Source organism: Pipistrellus hanaki (assembly GCF_964339955.1).
Source record: "Pipistrellus hanaki genome assembly, chromosome: 1".
Lineage (NCBI taxonomy): Eukaryota > Metazoa > Chordata > Mammalia > Chiroptera > Vespertilionidae > Pipistrellus > Pipistrellus hanaki.
Window position 1 is genome coordinate 4,084,609 of NC_140503.1, and position 17,283 is coordinate 4,101,891.

Here is a 17,283-nt window from a genome sequence, read left to right on the forward strand (position 1 = left end):
CCCTGCCGCCAGGCCCCTGTGTCCTCGTCCCTCCTTCCTGGCTCTTTGTGGGGACGCCCCATAGGAGAGAGATGCACACTGGGAAAGAGGGAGAAAGGAATCCACGAGACTCCTGTCCCCGGGGGAAATCCCTATTGGTCTCCGGGGAGCAGGCTTCCCCACGGCAGGAGCCCCCGGCACTGGGCGCAGGGGTGGGGGTCACTGTGCTCACACACCCTGTTCTCTCATGTTCACAGTGCCAGCCACCGTCAGCCCCAACCACAGCTTTTCCAGGTCAGAGAAACGTTCCCTCGTTCAGTAATGCTCACATGGATGGCTGGATGCATCTGGATTCCGCCAATCTCAGAATGGGCAGGGACGGGCACTGTAGAGTTACAGTGGTCATCGATAGTTAGCTTTTATTTCGTTTTACTAACTGTCAGGTGCCCCTGGAGACAGCCCTACATGCCAGTGTTCTAAGCCTCAGTCTCCCTCACCTGTGAAATGGGACGATAAGAGCAATGAACCTGCTAGGTTGTCTGGTTTGGGTGACGCGATGGTCGGAGAGCTCCGCGCAGGCTTGGCCGAGGGAGTCACGCTGTCTTCTTACATTACGATTCGCCCCCGGGGCCTGGCAGAGGGCACACCGTCAGGAGGGGAGCCCCTGAGTGTTCCAGTTCACAGGCCGCTGGGGAAACGCCCAGGCCACCTGACTTGTTAGGGTACCAGGCTGCAAGTTCTGAGAAAAAGGCAAATCTAAGGGAGCACCAAACACATTCAGCACGACACTAGCCCACCGGGAACTTTCTACCCAGCATCGGTGACTCTGGGACAGCGGCTGGGAGCGGGCTGGCTGCTCCATGCACAGAGCGGCTTGTCCAGGCCCAGCTACTCAGCTGCGGGGCCAGCTCACAATTCCAGAGTGACTACCATTTCCCAGGCTCTGGGTCAGGCAGGTTCAGATTACATGCAACTGAGATGGTCTCCCGTTTTCTCATTCATTCATTCATTCATTCGTTCATTCAACAAATGGTGGTATTTACAAAATGCATGCCTTGTGCCAGGTGCCTGGTGAGAAAGAAAGGTATTCAGTTGAGAGAAAGACAGACAAGGACCCTGGTGCTTCAGAGGTGGACACAGACAGAGACGGAAGGTGCCTTAAAGAATGGAAGTCCAGTGCCACGGAAAGGTCTGCTGGCCCTGGGCATGGTCTCAAGGAGGGGTCCCTGGGTAAAGCCTCAAGGCGGGGTCCAGGAGAGTCTCTGTAGGAGGTAACATGTGAGCTGAGACTGAAGGAGGAGACATATCTGTGAAGATGGTGGGACAGCATTCGGAAGGAGACAAGGATAAGAGCTGAAACCGGTTTGGCTCAGTGGATAGAGCATTGGTCTGCAGACTGAAAGATCCCAGGTTCAAATCTGGTCAAGGGCATGTACACTGCTTGTGGGCACATCCCTGGTGGGGGGTGTGCAGGAGGCAGCTGGTCGATATATCTCTCTCATCGATGTTTCCAGCTCTCTATCCCTCTCCCTTCCTCTCTGTGAAAAATCAGTAAAATATATTTAAAAAAAAAAAGAGCTAACACCTCTAGTAAGCATGGGATTGGAGTTCTGCAGAAGCCATAACCTTAACCCCAACCTTAACCCCAGGGGTCTTCAAACTACGGCCCGTGGGCCACATGCGGCCCTCAGAGGAATCTGATCCGGCCCGCCAGGTTTTTTGGGCAGTGAGCGCAGCCGAGGTGTTACAGTAGGAATTAGTAGTTCATATAGTCCGGCCCTCCAGCTCTCTGAGGGACCGTGATCTGGCCCCCACTTTAAAAAGCTTGAGGACCCCTGCCCCCAACCCTAATCCCAACCTTAACCCTAACCCTAGCTCTAGCCCTAGCCCTAGCTCTAATGCTAACCCAAACCACAACCCTAGCCCTAACCCTGACCCTAGTCCTAACACTAACCCTAGCCCTAACCCTAACACTAATCCTGACCCAACCCTAATCCTCACCCTTACCCTAACTCTAACACCAACCCTAGTCCTAACCCTCTCTCTTACCCTCACCATCACCCTCACAGTCACCCGCACTCTAAACCCAACTCTAATCCTAGCCCTAGCCCTGCCCCTGGCCCTAACCTAACCCAACAGTGAGCTCCAGAGGTGAGCGGACCTCACAGGCTCTCTCAGATGGTGAGAACCTGCCATGGAATAAGGAACCCGCAATGGACAGCCAGCCCTGGGACAGGCAGGACCCGCTGCTCTCTGGATCAGGTCTCATCCTCCCATCACTCCTGCAAGGAGACGCCCTGGTTACCCTCATTTCTGGGGCATTGAGGGGGAATTCGGATGTCAGGGTGAATCCAGACGGATCCTTGGCGGCCCCTGGCAGGAATGAAATCCTGTGGTCTCCTTACCCAAACTTTATAGCAATGCTCTCAGTCGACCTCAGGAACAGCTGGACCCGGGTCATCATGAGGGTCCCGAACACTGGTGACTTCCCAGGAGCGGGGGGTGCGGGGGGTGGGGGGTGGGGAGCGAAATCCTGGGGAGATCGGTCTCAGCCGGGGCGGGCTTCAGGCTGTCCTTCATGCAGGACACAGAACAGGGAACGGCCTCTCCTTTGCTCGGGTTGAACTTGAGCTTTCTCGGGGAGGACGGGGTTCAGGGGGAGAAGCGCGGGAGGGGCAGGGCTGCCGGGCGAGGGGGTCGGGGAAGGGCCGGCGCAGGAAGGAAGCGGCGCGGAGCCGGCCTCCGGGCCGCGGCCTCAGCCTTCTCAGCCCTCCGCTTCTCTGATTGATACTTTTCAATTATTCCTTCCCATTCCACTGACATTTGAAATGCTATTTTTTCCCTTTTTCCCCCTTTTTTTGTCCGAGCGATAGCTCCCCCTGCCCGGGTTCCCGGCCGGGCAGCCCCGCCGAGCTGCCGCGGTAAATTGCTTCCTTGTACGACATAATGGCCCTGACAGGCCTTTGCTAGGGAAATGAGCGCGCCAGTGGGACACGCCGGCGATAAGACGTCCGGTTTTGAAATTGTATTTCCCTGTATCGGAATTGAATCTGGACTTTATATTTCTGGGCTGCCATGCTCCGGGGCCAGCCCCTATACCGGGACTGACAAGCCGCGCGTACACACGGGCTCTCGCGCGTAAATTGGATCCGGGCTTTTATGCGCCCTCCCTATTATTAGCCATTAAAATCCCTCCATGGCAGCCCCTCCATGCCCCGGCCTCTTCACCGCCGTCTTTTATTTTCCCCCCGTTTCCGTTTTAAACAGGGATAAGGTTTCCAAACCTGAAACCCAGACGGTGGGAAGGGGGGTTCTCACGTTTTTGGCAGTCACTCCCGCTCGGGGGCTGAAATTCGGGGTACAGTCAGCGCAGACTTGGTAAAAGGCGGTGTTGAGGTCCCGTGGCTCATGGGAAGGGGTGTCTGCTTTGCATGACACCAGGGCCCCGGGCTGAGGGTGTAACACGGGGCTGAAAGGCATATGTGGCGGAGGGAAGGGGGGGGGGCTCTTCTGATGCTGCCTGGAACCCCGCTCTCTGTTTCCCCTTCTCTTTCCTTGCCGCTCACATGTCTGTCTGCTTTCCCTGTACCCCTGAGTTCACCCTCCGCCCCCACCCACCGCCCCATCCGCCCAGGAGAGGAGCAGTTAAACCCCACAGTCAAGGGCCCCCACCCGAGGCCTTTGCAGCGGCACCAGCTCTGACCACGGCCTACGTGGCCGCTCGGTGAAAGCTTTGATTACCATACCAGCACCCAGCCGTGTAGAGGAGGCGGCCGGAGGGCACTGCACCTGTAACGGCATGGTGACCCGTGCACTGATTTACCTCCCACCGTGAGAAACAAGAAAGCACGCGCGCATCAGCTGTGCTCAGGTGAGGGCTTCTTCCGCCGCTGTTCTGCTGAGACCCGAAGCTTTTCTATTGGGCCTTCGGTCCCAGTTTGAAGCCACTCGGGTCCCTGGCTGCCTCCTTTCCTTTCTTTCTTTCTTTTCTTTCCTTAAAAAAAATTATATATATATATATATATATATATATATATATATATATATATATATATATATAAAATTGATTTTTTACAGAGAGGAAGAGACAGGGATAGAGAGTTAGAAACATCGATCAGCTGCCTCTTGCACACCCCCTACTGGGGATGTGCCCGAAACCAAGGTACATGCCCTTGACCGGAATCGAACCTGGGACCTTTCAGTCCGCAGGCCAACACTCTATTCACTGAGCCAAACCAGTTTCGGCTGGCTGCCTCCTTTTCCTGGAAGATTTCGTCCTTGGCATTTGAATGAGAGGGGTGGGGAGCTGGAAAGTGCATGATCCCCTGTGAATCTGGTTTAATAACCCCCAGACCCCATCACCCGACACATGAGCACTGTCAGGTGAGGCTACAGCACAGGGAGCTGGAACCACAGGGGAGCGGCTCAGTGCTGACCGTGACCGGCTCCTGCTGAAGGGCTGGGCGGGAGGATGAGGGGGAGGTGGCGCAGAGCCCCGGAGCCCCTTGTGCCCCTTTGGCCCGGAGTTCTGAGTGGGTTCCTTGGGAAGAGGGCTGCCCCCATTCCGATGCCCGTGAGGAGGGGACACTGCGATCCAACCAGAAGGTAAGTGTACAGCTCATGTCTCCTCAGTGCCATTAGCAGCCGGGCAGGCTGGGCACAGGAGGGCCAGCTGAAGCCTGTCATTGAAACAGCAAACAGCTTTAGTCAAATGCATCGGCGAAGGATTAAAAATGCGCCGAGCGGGCATTTGTCCTCGCGGTGGGAGGTCCCCATGAATAGTCCGCGGAGGGGAGAGCGCCGCCCTCCCACAGTCAGCGCCGCGGTCGCCCCTTTAAAAATACGTTTTAATGCGCGAAATCGCAGGATGCCGGCGTTGCCTGAGAACCTGTCTCCAGCCCCAATCATTTCTCCACGTACACTCCTGCACCCCCTCCCTCCCTGCTTTCTATTTATTTTATTATTTTATTTTCAATTCTACTTCTTCTTCCAAAGCTTATTTCAAAGTGGCCAGAGCAGGAAAGCAGGGTGACCTGCCAAGGTCAAGGTGACCTTTCCTTGGGAGGATGTGGACTCCGATGCTGGTGGCAGAAAGAGCATGCATGACCTGGCCCGGCTCAGTTCTGTCGTCACCAGGCCACCGTCTGCGGGCCGGAAAGTGTCCCTGTGATGACCGCGGATTTCCGTAACTCTGGGCTGAGTGGTGCCCACAGGTGAGGCAGCATGCCCAAGGTCAAGGGTGATGTGAATCAGAGCTAACTCAAGTCTAGTTGATGTCTTAGTTGCTTCTCTTCCCCTCTCTTCCTTTTCCTTTCTTCCTTCCTCCCTCTCTCCCTCCCTCTCGGGCTCCCTTTCTCTTCCTCCTTCCCCCTCCCTCTCTTCTTTCTTATTTTGGCTCAGTCTAGTTGTTTTTATATAATATATTTTTATTGATTTCAGAGAGGAAGGGAGAGAGAGAGAAACACCAATGATGAGAAAGAATCATGGATTGGCTGCCTCCTGCACGCTCCCACCTGGGGGAACGGAGCCTGCAACTCGGGCATGTGCTCTGACCAGGAATCGAACCGCGACCTCCTGGTTCATAGGTCAACGCTCAACCACTGAGCCACACCGGCCGGGCTCGGTCTAATTATTAAACAGAACTCTGTCGTGTGCTGAGTCCACGATGAGTGACACGCAGCCTCGCCTTCAGAGATGCACTGTTTTCCTTGCACACGCCCACAGGAGCCATGACGGGCTGCGGTCTCCACATCCCTCCCTGTGCGCCTGCCTGAGGTCCTCTCAGACCTGTGCCCTCCAAGATGGAGGAGTGGGATGTGTGTGACCGAGAAGTCACCCTTCTCTCCTGCGTCCGGTGACTTGCGGCCAGTTCCCAGGGGGATGGGCCGCAGCCGGGCGGCTGGGCTTCCTGTGCCCGCGTTTGACACACCGCGCCCACGTGTCCAGCTGTCCGCACTCTTGCTCACCAACCGCCACCATTGCACGCACACACTCAGGGCGAAAAAAATCAATGCAATCTGAATTTCTCTCCCCCAGTGGGGTCGTTGGTAAATTGTGGAAAGCTATTGATCTCTCACTGTGATGTGATTTTTAAGCAGCACTGAGGTAAACATGGCCTCCCTGTGTTCCGTTCGCCGGAGAGCACTCACCCGCACAAAAGGAGCTGGAGCTGCCGGGCGGCTCGGCTTCCCCCTGGGGAGACACCAGTCCCTCCGGGGACAACAGAGCGAAGCGGGAGCTGTCCGTCCGCGCGGAGGGGACCGGACATTTCTCTCCAGAGCGGACAGGCTGGGAGCGTGCAGGAGGCAGCCAATCCATGACTGAGTCGCAGGCTCTGATCTGGTTCACCGACAACCACAGGAGGCGGCACACTGTGTTTGGCACGTTTGCACATGGAATGTGGGTCTTCAGACGGCAAGGAAGGTGTGTGCACTCCGGGCTCGGACGCACGCTGGACAGCCGGCTGACTCGGACCTCGGGGTTTGGTGTGTGGTGCCGCCGGGAGCAGCGCCTGCAGCCGCGGAGATGGGAGTCCAGGCCCGAGGGGTGACGTTAGCGGCCCTGCTAGCCCACGGTACCGAGGACTCCGGGGATGGAGGGTGTGTGGGGCAGCCTCTGTTCTAAGTGCACTCTACCCACCAGCCCCGTGCTTTACAGCGTGGCCAGGCCCGCGGAGGAACCTGGGTGAGAGGGGCTGTGCACCAGGAGGCGGGAAGCCTCATTCTGCCTGTGGCTAGTGGACAGAGTCACCCTCCAGTTCCCAGGTGCTCATTCCCCGGGCTCTCCGGAGAAACAGAACCAACAGGATGTGCCCACCTACCTACCCATCTATCCTCTACCCACCTACCCATCTACCCATCTATCCTGTACCTACTTACCCATCTATCACCTACCTACCTACCCATCTATCCTCTACCTACCTACCCATCTACTGCCTACCTACCTACCCATCTATCCTCTACCTACCTACCCATCTACTGCCTACCTACCTACCCATCTATCCTCTACCTACCCATCTACCGCCTACCTACCTATCCATCTACTGCCTACCTACCTTCCCATCTACCACCTACCTACCTACCCATCTATCCTCTACCTACCTACCCATCTATCCTCTACCTACCCGTCTACCGCCTACCTACCTACCCATCTACCGCCTACCTACCCATCTACCACCTACATACCTACCCATCTATCCTCTACCTACCTACCCATCTACTGCCTACCTACCTACCCATCTACTGCCTACCTACCTACCCATCTATCGCCTACCTACCTATCAATCTGAGATGGGAGAAAGATAGATTTTATTATTTGTATCTTTTAAACATACTTTTATTGACTTCAGAGAGGAACGGAGAGTGAGAGAGAGAGAGAGAAACAGGTGATGAGAGAGAATCATGGATTGGCCGCCTCCTACACATCCCACTCTGGGGATTGAGTCTACAACCCGGACATGTGCTGTGACTGGGAATTGAATAGTGCCCTCCTGGTTCATCAGTGGATGCTCAACCCCTGAGCCACGCCAACGTGTGACGTCAGGCCACCGCTTGGCTCCTTAAGGGGAAACATTAATGCTCACTCAGAGACTAACGGGAAATGGCCAATAGAAGGGGACGACACCAACGTTCCAATTTATGTGTTTATTAACTCACTAGAGGCCTGGTGCACAAAATCTGTGCACTCGGGGGTTGGGTCCCCCGGTCTGGCCTGCACCCTCTCAGAGTCTGGGACCCCTCTCTCCTTACTGCCTGCCCGCAGTGGAGGCAGGAGAGCTCCCACTACTGCCTCTGAGCTCGCCCAGGTTCTGGCTGAGCGGCGCTCCAGGTTCTGGCTGAGCGGCGCTCCCCCTGTGGGCGTGCACTGACCACCAGGGGGCAGCTTCTGTGTTGAGCGTCTGCCCCCTGGTGGTCAGTGTGCATCATAACAATGGGTCATTCTGGTCGATCCACTATAAAGATCAGTTAGGCTTTTATTATATACAACAGTTTTGCTGCTCCTGCCACACACACACACACACACACACACACGCACACACACACGCACACGCACATGCACACACACACGCACACGGGAAACGTCGTGTTTCTGAGGTGCTGTCTGTCGATTACAGCACAGCTGGGCACCACTGAGGACAGAGAGCAGCCCCGCTGTTTCTGAGTTTTGCGGGGTGCTCGCGTTGTCAGAGAGGCACCAGAGTAGGTGCGATCGAGACGCCCATTTCCCTCCCCTCGTCTCCCGTGAAGGCCTGTCCGGAGGGCACCGGGTTCCCACGTGCCAGCCTCTTTACTCTTCACGGCCCTGCTCCATCCAGCCCAACCACGGCCACACGTCACTGGCCGCCCCGATGGAATCCAGACACCGATGTGCACCCCGAACCCCCCTGGCTCCCCCCAGACTCAGCTCAGAGGGGCTCTGACCAGAACGAGGCTCCCCCTGGGGTCTGTGCTCTGAGCAGCCCGCCTGGCGCTCCCTGCACAGGGGAAGCTGGCTGTGACTTCAGAAGCCTGAGTTCCGCCGAAACTGGTTTGGCTCAGTGGATAGAGCATCGGCCTGCGGACTGAAAGGTCCTGGGTTCGATTCTGGTCATGGGCATGTGCCTTGGCTGCGGGCACATCCCCATTGGGGGGTGTGCAAGAGGCAGCTGACTGGTGATTCTCTCTCATCAATGTTTCTAACTCTCTATCCCTCTCTTCTCCTCTCTGTAAAAAAAATCAATAAAATATATTAAACACACACACACACACACACACACATAAAAAAACCCCCACACCCCTTTCCCCCAACATCCAAGGGCACATCAGAGAGAATATCGAGTATCTCCAACACGCCTCAGTCTTGTAGTCCGAGTCCATCATCCTTCCCATCATTGTTATACTCCCGCGGGCGTCTTGGGTTATGTTTCCCTCAAGTGAGAACATTCGAGAAAACAGCCCAAGGAATCAGGTGGAAGAAACGTAACTTGGATATATTCTTTAAAGGGAAGTTTAGCCTCTGCAGGTGGACGCTGATCACTCTTCTGGGTTCACACCTTTCCGGGCTCGGGGCTCGGCGGCCCTCACGCCACCCTGTGCGGACACTCCTTCCGAGGCCCGGGCCTGTGCATTTTCCCACTGGGCGTGCGGGGCCTGTGTGTGTTTTAAGGATATAAATTCCAGCCATGTTTTGTGTGAAGGGTCTCGGCGCAGACTGACACTGCGTGTGTCAGCCCCAGATCACTTTAATCAGAGAGTGGATATGCATGATAAAACGGATAAGGGACTTTAATCAAAAAATCCACTGGCCTGGAAACGGGCCGCACGCCGCCGCACACGCTCCAGCCCGCTTCCCGGCGCCCCTGCCAAGAGCCTGCTCATGAATATGCATCGGCTGGCATCACATTAAAATGTGACACGGGCGTGCGGGGCGGCGGAGGAGGCAGGACCCCCTCCCTCCCGAGGTGTGTGCGTGTGTCTGTCCACACACACACATGCACACGCGTGCGTCTAGATGCATGTACGTGTATGTATATGTGCATATGTGCTGCGGCAGAGTTTTTGCCCCGTGCGCAGGGATGTCCCGAGAGGATGCTGTGCTTCCCGCACTCGCCTGGGAGCGGGGATGCAGGGGGCGCACCCGCAGCCCCGGGAGAGGTGGGTGACAATAGCAGCAGGCGTCGGCTTTAGACTCTACCTAGGGGCGCTCTCCCAGGGTGCAGCCGGGTGACCTTTCCGAATGCTCATTTGTGAGCGAGGGCACAGGCGGCGACTCCGGGGTCGGCTTCTATTTCAGGGAATTCATTCCAGTCACGGGCAGTCAGGGAGCCTGGTGCCTCCCCTGTCTCCCCATCACATGCCGCTTAGAAGCCGGGGCCAGGGCCCCGTGTGGAGACCTGGGGCCCCCTGCCCGGGGAGTGGAGGAGCGGCTCTGGGGCTCACATCATTCGCTTTGGGGTTCCGGGGACCCCAGCTCATCGGCCGCCTCCGGCCCCCGACGCCCCTCTCGGCCGGCAGTGTCTCCCTCCAGCTGCACGGAGGCCGCAGGTGCTGAGGATTTACCGGAAAGAGCTCCAGGCCGAGCAGGTGAACGCACGGGCAGACCTTGTTGGCATCTTGCAGAGTCTGTCCCGTGGAAAACCCGGGTGGCGCCGGCAAGTACAGATTCCTCCCGGGAGCCCGCGGGCTGGCTCCCCGGCGCTGTGTGCATGGAGACGGGCCGGCATCTGACTCCCTGCCCGGAGCTCCGGGCCGCTGGGGCCTCGGTGGCCAATGGCAGGTGTGGGGTTTTTCTAGGCCTCAGGCCCCACCCCCCACCCCGAAGCATGAAAGGACACTCACCCACCTGCCTCTCTTCCCCAGAGCGGGCGTGTGGCTGGTGCCCAGGGTTAATAGTGCCCCCTGCACATTCATGCCCGCCCAGCTGCCTCCTGCACACCTCTTACTGGGAATGTGCCTGCAACCAAGGTACACGCCCTTGCCCGGAACTGAACCCGGGACCCCCCAGTCCTCAGGCCGACGCCCCATTCACCAAGCCACACCGGTAGGCCTTCAGTAACTGGCAGTTATTTTTATTCGGAGAGCGCGTGTCCCGGCCAGGAACGCGGCAGCCAGCGTGTCCGCAGGGAGAGGTCGCCAGGCGCGCGTCCAGATAGAGGCAGTCACCTCCTAAGTGGAAGCTGAGTGATGCTGAATAAACGCTGCGTCAATAGCATCAATAATGAAAGGAACGAAGTCACTGCGAAGCAGGGCAATGCATGTGCCTCAGCCACTTGGGCTTCCAAGCGGGCCTGAGGAGCTGGTGTGACTGGGGGAGTTTGTGTACCTCGGCAGCCACCATACACCGCCGTCCTAGAAATCAGCTCCCCGATTAAAGTCAGGGAATCATGTGTTGTGGTTTCACACGATCCACAGGAGAATGACTCTGTTGATACGAGAAGCCCCCGCACTGGGGGCCACCCCCTGCAGAGGTCACTGTCCCCAAGTTGGGGGCGGTCTGGGGCTTCCTGGTGTAGGTGCTCAGAAGGGGGCGCCGGATCCTGAGTGTGACCCTCTTCCAGGTCACTCTATGTGCTGCCTCCACAGCCCAGGACCACGAGGCATGCAGACGAGCCCCGTGAGCCCCCCGGACCCACCAGGAGCCGCACAACGCTGGGACCTCGGGTTCCCCTGGAGAAGTCCAGGCTCGGAACTGATGGGGCAGTGACTTGCCCAGGGCCACAGCGGCTAAGGGACTCCACGAAGCCGGCCCAGGACCAGGAAACGTTGGCGTCAGAGCCACTTTCTAGCCTCGTCTCTCTGTGCCCCTGGCCGCGGGGGACCCTGTGGGAAGGACACAACTGGAGCCGTGAGTGGCTACTATGGTTGAATCCCCCACTTCTCTTCCACCCCAGAGAGTCAGGTGGAACCCCTGGGATTCGCCAGGGTAACAGTGCTGGCTGCGTGACCAAGCGCCCCCAACCTCCGTGGCCTCACGCCGGGCAGCGCCAGCGGGCGGCCTGTCGGCGAGTGCCCTGGAACCCAGACCTTGGCATCCCACGGTGGCCTCCTCCTCCAGGGCCCGGGCCGGGAGGTGCGGAGGGCCGAGCCCATTTGGCAGACAGGCCCGAGGGGGGCGTCCCTTCTCACGGGGCATGGGGAGAAGTCAGTCAGAAGGCGGCTGGGAAGTGCAGCCCTCCTGGGGGTCCGGGAGGAAAACGCGGGTTAGAAAACACCCACCGGGTCTGTCTACAGCGTCCATGGTCATCGCCTTGCCCTGGCCAGTGGGGGGCTTTAGAGGGGATGTCCCCAGTTCCAGCCGGGGTATCCGGAGGTGGTAACATCTGGGCTAAGGAGATGGATGGGCCCTTTTCTTCCTTTGGAGACATTTATTTATTTATTTATTATTTATTTTTTAAAATATATTTTTATTGATTTTTTTACAGAGAGGAAGAGAGAGGGATAGAGAGTCAGAAACATCAATGAGAGAGAAACATCGATCAGCTGCTTCTTGCACACCCCTTACTGGGGATGTGCCCGCAGCCAACGTACATGCTCTTGACCAGAATTGAACTTGGGACCTTTCAGTTCGCAGGCCGATGCTCTATCCATTGAGCCACACCGGTTTCGGCTGGAGACATTTCTAAACCTCCTGTAACCTGGCTCCTGCATGCCCACGGAGGAAGCACACACACAGCAAAGAGCCAGCAGAGGGAACCCTGGAGAGCAAAGGGGGTCTCCTACCGCCCGGGGCCTGCCCCGCCTGGGCCTCTCCGGCAGAGGGGTGACCCGCCCGCTTGTGGCTGCGATCACACTGACGGAAAACGGCTGCAGAGAAACGTCTTTGGTGCCAGGCCCCACAGCGGGCAGAGTTCTTTGGTCAGCTGATGGGTGCAGCAGCCCGGGCCAGCCCGGTAGGTGACTCCCACCCCGTGGGAGACGGGCAGGTATGGGCTCCAGAGGGGGAAGACCTGGATTTAAGGCCCCAGCCTAAGGCTCCCCGGCTCTGTGACCCCGGGCCAGTGATCACCCTCTCTGCGCCTCTCTTTCCCCGCCCAGTGCCCGTGCCCCCGGCCACATGGCTGCCACTCTGCCTGCCCAGTGCGGGCCCATGGGTGGCGCTGAACTACTTCCCAGCGTGTCCGCCCAGCGCGGGGAAGAACCCACCAGTGCTCTGAGTCTTTGGCCCCCAATTCCCCAGATCCCCTCCCCTGGCCTGGGCATCAGCGCGTGGAGGCGCTGCAGTATCGGGGACGCGCTGCGGGCGCTGCGGGCGTGGGCTCCCCATTGTCACCGCCTGCTGCCACGCGCTCCCTACCCGTCACCCTGCGGCTCCGCGGATCTGGGATGGAACCGGAGGAGCCCGCTTCTCCAGAGGCTGTTTTCCGCCTCGAGCTGCTTATACTTCGGGGAGGTGGTGCCAAAGACACCCCGAGAGGCGCTCAGATCCTTCTCAGAAGGAGACAGGCTATACATTATTAGCGAGTAAATAAATAAATCACCGTCCGATTCTGCCAATTTAGGGGGAACGGTATCCGTCGGCTTGCAGTTGGCGGAGGCGGAGGCCGCTTGATTGACTGGCTCTGGGGGAGGGGAGGGGTGCGCCTGCTGTGCCCGGCTCTCTGACAAGGACATTTCGGGAGCGAAGCCTGGGGAACAAGGAGGAGAAGTTTGTCTGAGAGACGGCCTCATCGGCACTCCTGCCCCGTGAGCCCAGGCACCGCGTGGAGCAGAGGGAGGCCAAGGCGGGCCCGTGGAATCCTGGCCCGCTCTTTCTGACAAAAAGTTAAGGTTCCCGCCGAAACCAGGGTGGCTCAGTGGATAGAGCACGAGCCTTCAGACTGAAGGGTCCCGGGTTTGATTCCGGTCAAGGGCATGTACCTTGGTTGTGGGCACATGCCCAGTGGGGGGCGTGCAGGAGGCAGCTGATGGATGTTTCTCTCTCATTGATGTTTCTCTCTCTCCCTCTCCCTTCCTCTCTGTAAAAAAAAAAAATCAATAAAATATTAATAAAATAAAAAAAAAAAACCATATTTTAAACAAAGAGAATAAAACAAAAAGAGCGTGGTGGGTTGAGGAAATCACGGGACCAGGCCCAGTGCAAACACTGACGCACGGGGCGGGCGTCAGAAGGTCAGACAAATCCGCTGCCCGGAGCGCCTGGCAGGCCTCTCACAGTCCGCTGCCCCCAACAATGGGCGAGGCCGCGGGAGGCGGGCGTGCTCTCTCTTTTTTCACCTTTCCCCAAGGAGCTCTGTGCTACCCACACTAATTGTAGGTTTTTCTGAAAATGCAGCATGAATCATTTATAAATAAAGGGACTTTAAAATCCCTAAAAGACTCCCCGAGGTATTCAGCGTTTCAGCATAAAATAACTGTTAAATGGAGTTATTGTGAATTAGCTTTTGCTGAAAAGTGGAGAAAATAAAGTTCTCTTTTCACTGTGCCCGCTGCAACAATTCTCTTACGCAGCCACCCGGGGCACCTGGCAACCGACGGCCGTTGCTCAGGTTTGAGCAGCGCCGCCGCCTGCCATGCCCGCCTCGGGCTGGCGAGCGGGCTTTCCGGGAGGGACCTCTGCTTCTGGCCCTGGGGGCAGCCAGCCCGGCCCCGGATGGACAGAGACCCCGGGGAGGAGGGCCCGAGAGCTCACCCAGAACTGCAGCGTCTTCCCTAAGACGGGCCACGGGCCTGCAGTTCCTGGCGACTGGCCCAAGGGCTTTCCTTGGGGACATACCCTCCTCTTCCCGTCCCCGCTGGCCTTGGTCAGCCACGGTCACCACGGGCCCCATGCCGCTGCCATTCCTGAAACGTGGCGTTTGCCCGGCGTTTGGAGTGCCTCTGCCGGCTGGTGGCTGAGCAGGTGGAAGGCTTGCAAACACCGAGTGTTCTACAAAATCCAAACAATTCCTGTAAATCAAAGCACTCGGCATGCAGGCTGCGAAGCCTGAAGCTCCCCGCCCCCCCCCCCCCCCCCCGCCCCAAGGTAATCTCTGGAAAGAGGCTTGTACTCGTGTTTCCACAGCGATTAAATATGCAAAGCAATTTCCACGATTTTCACCGGGTTCTGAACCAAATCAGATCCCGTTCTGCTCCTCTTTGTGCAAAGCCACTTATTGGATCAGATGCCAAAACAAATCCCCGGAATTTGGCGGATCATCGTCCTAAAAGGGGGCTTGTTAAGGTAATCATTAAATTAAACCGCCCCTTTAAGAATATTTAGATCTGGTCCACCAGGCGGAACGGTCTAATGGTTTTTAAATTAGAAGCCGCACGATGCTGGCGAGTTTTCTTTTGTGGGTCAAGTGGGTATTAACAAATGCTAAGGCTGTTCTCTCTTTTGTCATCACCTTGAGATCTGCAAAGAAAAGCCAGGAGCAGGAAGGACCCTGGGAGAGAGGCGGGCTGCTCTGCATGCGCTCGGATCCAGGGCGGGTGGGTAGGCCGGAGCGGAGGGCGGGGCACAGCCCGCGTGGACGCCCCGGCTCCCCGGCCTCTCCCAACGGGTCCCGAGAGAGACCGAGGCCGGTCCGCTGGGAGGGCAGAGCCCGGGAGACTGGGCCCCCACGGCTTAGGCTGCTCTTGGGTCAGATCTAACCGCAGAGCAGGGCCAGGTGGGCTCCTGTAGCCAGAAGTCTTTTTAAAAAATTTGTAAGATATTTCTCTCTTAAAAAATTTGTAAGATATATTTTTATTGATTTTTAAAATTTATTTTATTTTATTTATTTTATTTTTTTTAGAGGAAGGGAGAGGGAGAGAGAGATACCGTAGAAACATTGATGAGAGAGAAACATCAATGGGCTGCCTCCTGCATGCACTGCCCCCCCCCCCCCCCCCCCCCCCCCCCCGCCCCACACTGGGGATCAAGCCCACAGCCCGGGGATGTACTACCCTGATCAGAAATTGAACTGGTGACCTCCTGGTGTGTGTGGTCAACGCTCAGCCAATGGAGCCACACAGGCAGGGCCAGAAGAACTTGTTTTAAAACCTCTTCCACCTGCCCCTTAGGGAGGTTGGCAGTGAGTTCTGAATGAAGCCAGACCCGGAGCCCTCTTAGCCAGCAGGTCTGAGGCACCGGGGCACCCTCACCTGTCACACGGTGCATTGCACCGCATGCTGCCGGGCTCCTGGCTGCCCGGCAGCCCCTGGCCGGGGCTCCGGTGGCCAGCAGGCCATAGCTGGTCTGAAGTGCAGTGTGAGCGGAGCTTTCGGTCCTGGCAGAGACTGTTGGCGCTATGACTGAGCAGAAATCTCTGACTTCACCTGCGGGGGCCCAGCCCTGGCTCATAAAGATTTCCCCAGGTTATGACAACGTGCAGCCGGGGTTGAAAACTACGGGATTAGGGGAAAAGCCTCGCTCAGAGAGAAGCTTAAAAGGACTAGGGTCCCGTGTGGACGGGCCTTCAGTTAAATCAGAAGGTTGGCAGAATGAGGCTCTGGGTCAAACACACCCTGTGCTCGTCCCCAGTTGTGTACTAAGTGCGAGCTAAGATTAGTTCCTTTTTTTTTTTTTTTTAAAACATTTTTCAATGGTAGGAAAGAAATCAAAGGAAGAATAATATTTCATGATACGTGAAAGTGACAGGAAATTCAAATGTCAGTGTAGATCAATAAAGTTTTATTGGCACACCTTCATGCTCATTCGTCTGCAAATTGGCAATGGTTGCTTTTGAGCTACAACCTTTAGGACGGAGATCCAATGTGTGGCAAAGCCCAAAATATCTGCTCTCTGGTCCTTGCAGCAAAAGCTGGCTGACCCTTGAATAAAGTCACAGGAGAAGAGAACCGTTGCAGCGCAGCTGGTCTTCATTGGGTAACATGTGACGTGATGGCAACAGCCAGCCAGGCCCTGCCGGCGTGGCTCAGGAGTTGAGCATTGTCCCAAGAACTGGTCAGGGCCCATGCTCTGGTTGCAGGCTTGATCCCCAGCAGGGGGCATGCAGGAGGCAGCCAATCAATGTTTCACTCTCATACCGATGTTTCTAGCTCTCTCTCCCCCTTCCTCTCTCCTTCTGAAATCAATAAACACATATTTAAACAAACAAATCAACTCCCACCAAAAAAAAAAAAAAAAAAAAAAAAAAAAAAAAAGAGAGATAAGCCCAAGGAACTAAAACACAATGAGATTCAGCATTACTATGGGTGCTCCCACACAGCCCAGGGGCACATCCTATTTGGAAGGCCTCTCTGAGCACCTATCATGGACGCTAGCCACGTCCACATGCTCTGCGCAGCCCATTTTATGTTCAGAAGTGGATTCCGTGGAAGCTCTCAATTGTATGTGCTGTTTCAGCCGCCAGGAATTTATTCACAAAGTTATAATGTGAAAGACAACAACAATAAAGTCTAAGTGTCCAACAATGGGAGGTTTTAATAAATTGCGTTATGTCTGTGGAGAGTTATAAAATGAAGTGGTTGAGGACTAGATGATGAGGCAGGAAAAGGTCTGTGGGTTATAGAGTGAAAAATAAGCCGCAAGACAGAACTTACTATGAACAGGAATATTTCACTTGATCAAAAAACAATATGTATATACTAGAGGCCCGGTGCATGAAAATTCATGCACTGGAAGGGGGGTCCCTCAGCCTGGCCTGCCCCCTCTCACAGTCCAGGAGCCCCAGGGGCAGGAGGCAACCTGGTGGTCAGGGGAAGGTGACACCCCACTATACCCCTGCTGCTGCCACTGCTGGCAGCACAAGCTTCGGCTGGCCCTGGGTGGCTGGGCAGCTGCCATCTGAGGCTTGCCTGCACCTTGGGCCATCCTTGGGTGGCTGGGGGACTGACAGGACTGAGAGACTCTGGAGGCAGGCGTGCGGAGTGTGCCTGCTGTCCCAGTGGGGCTGAAGGGATT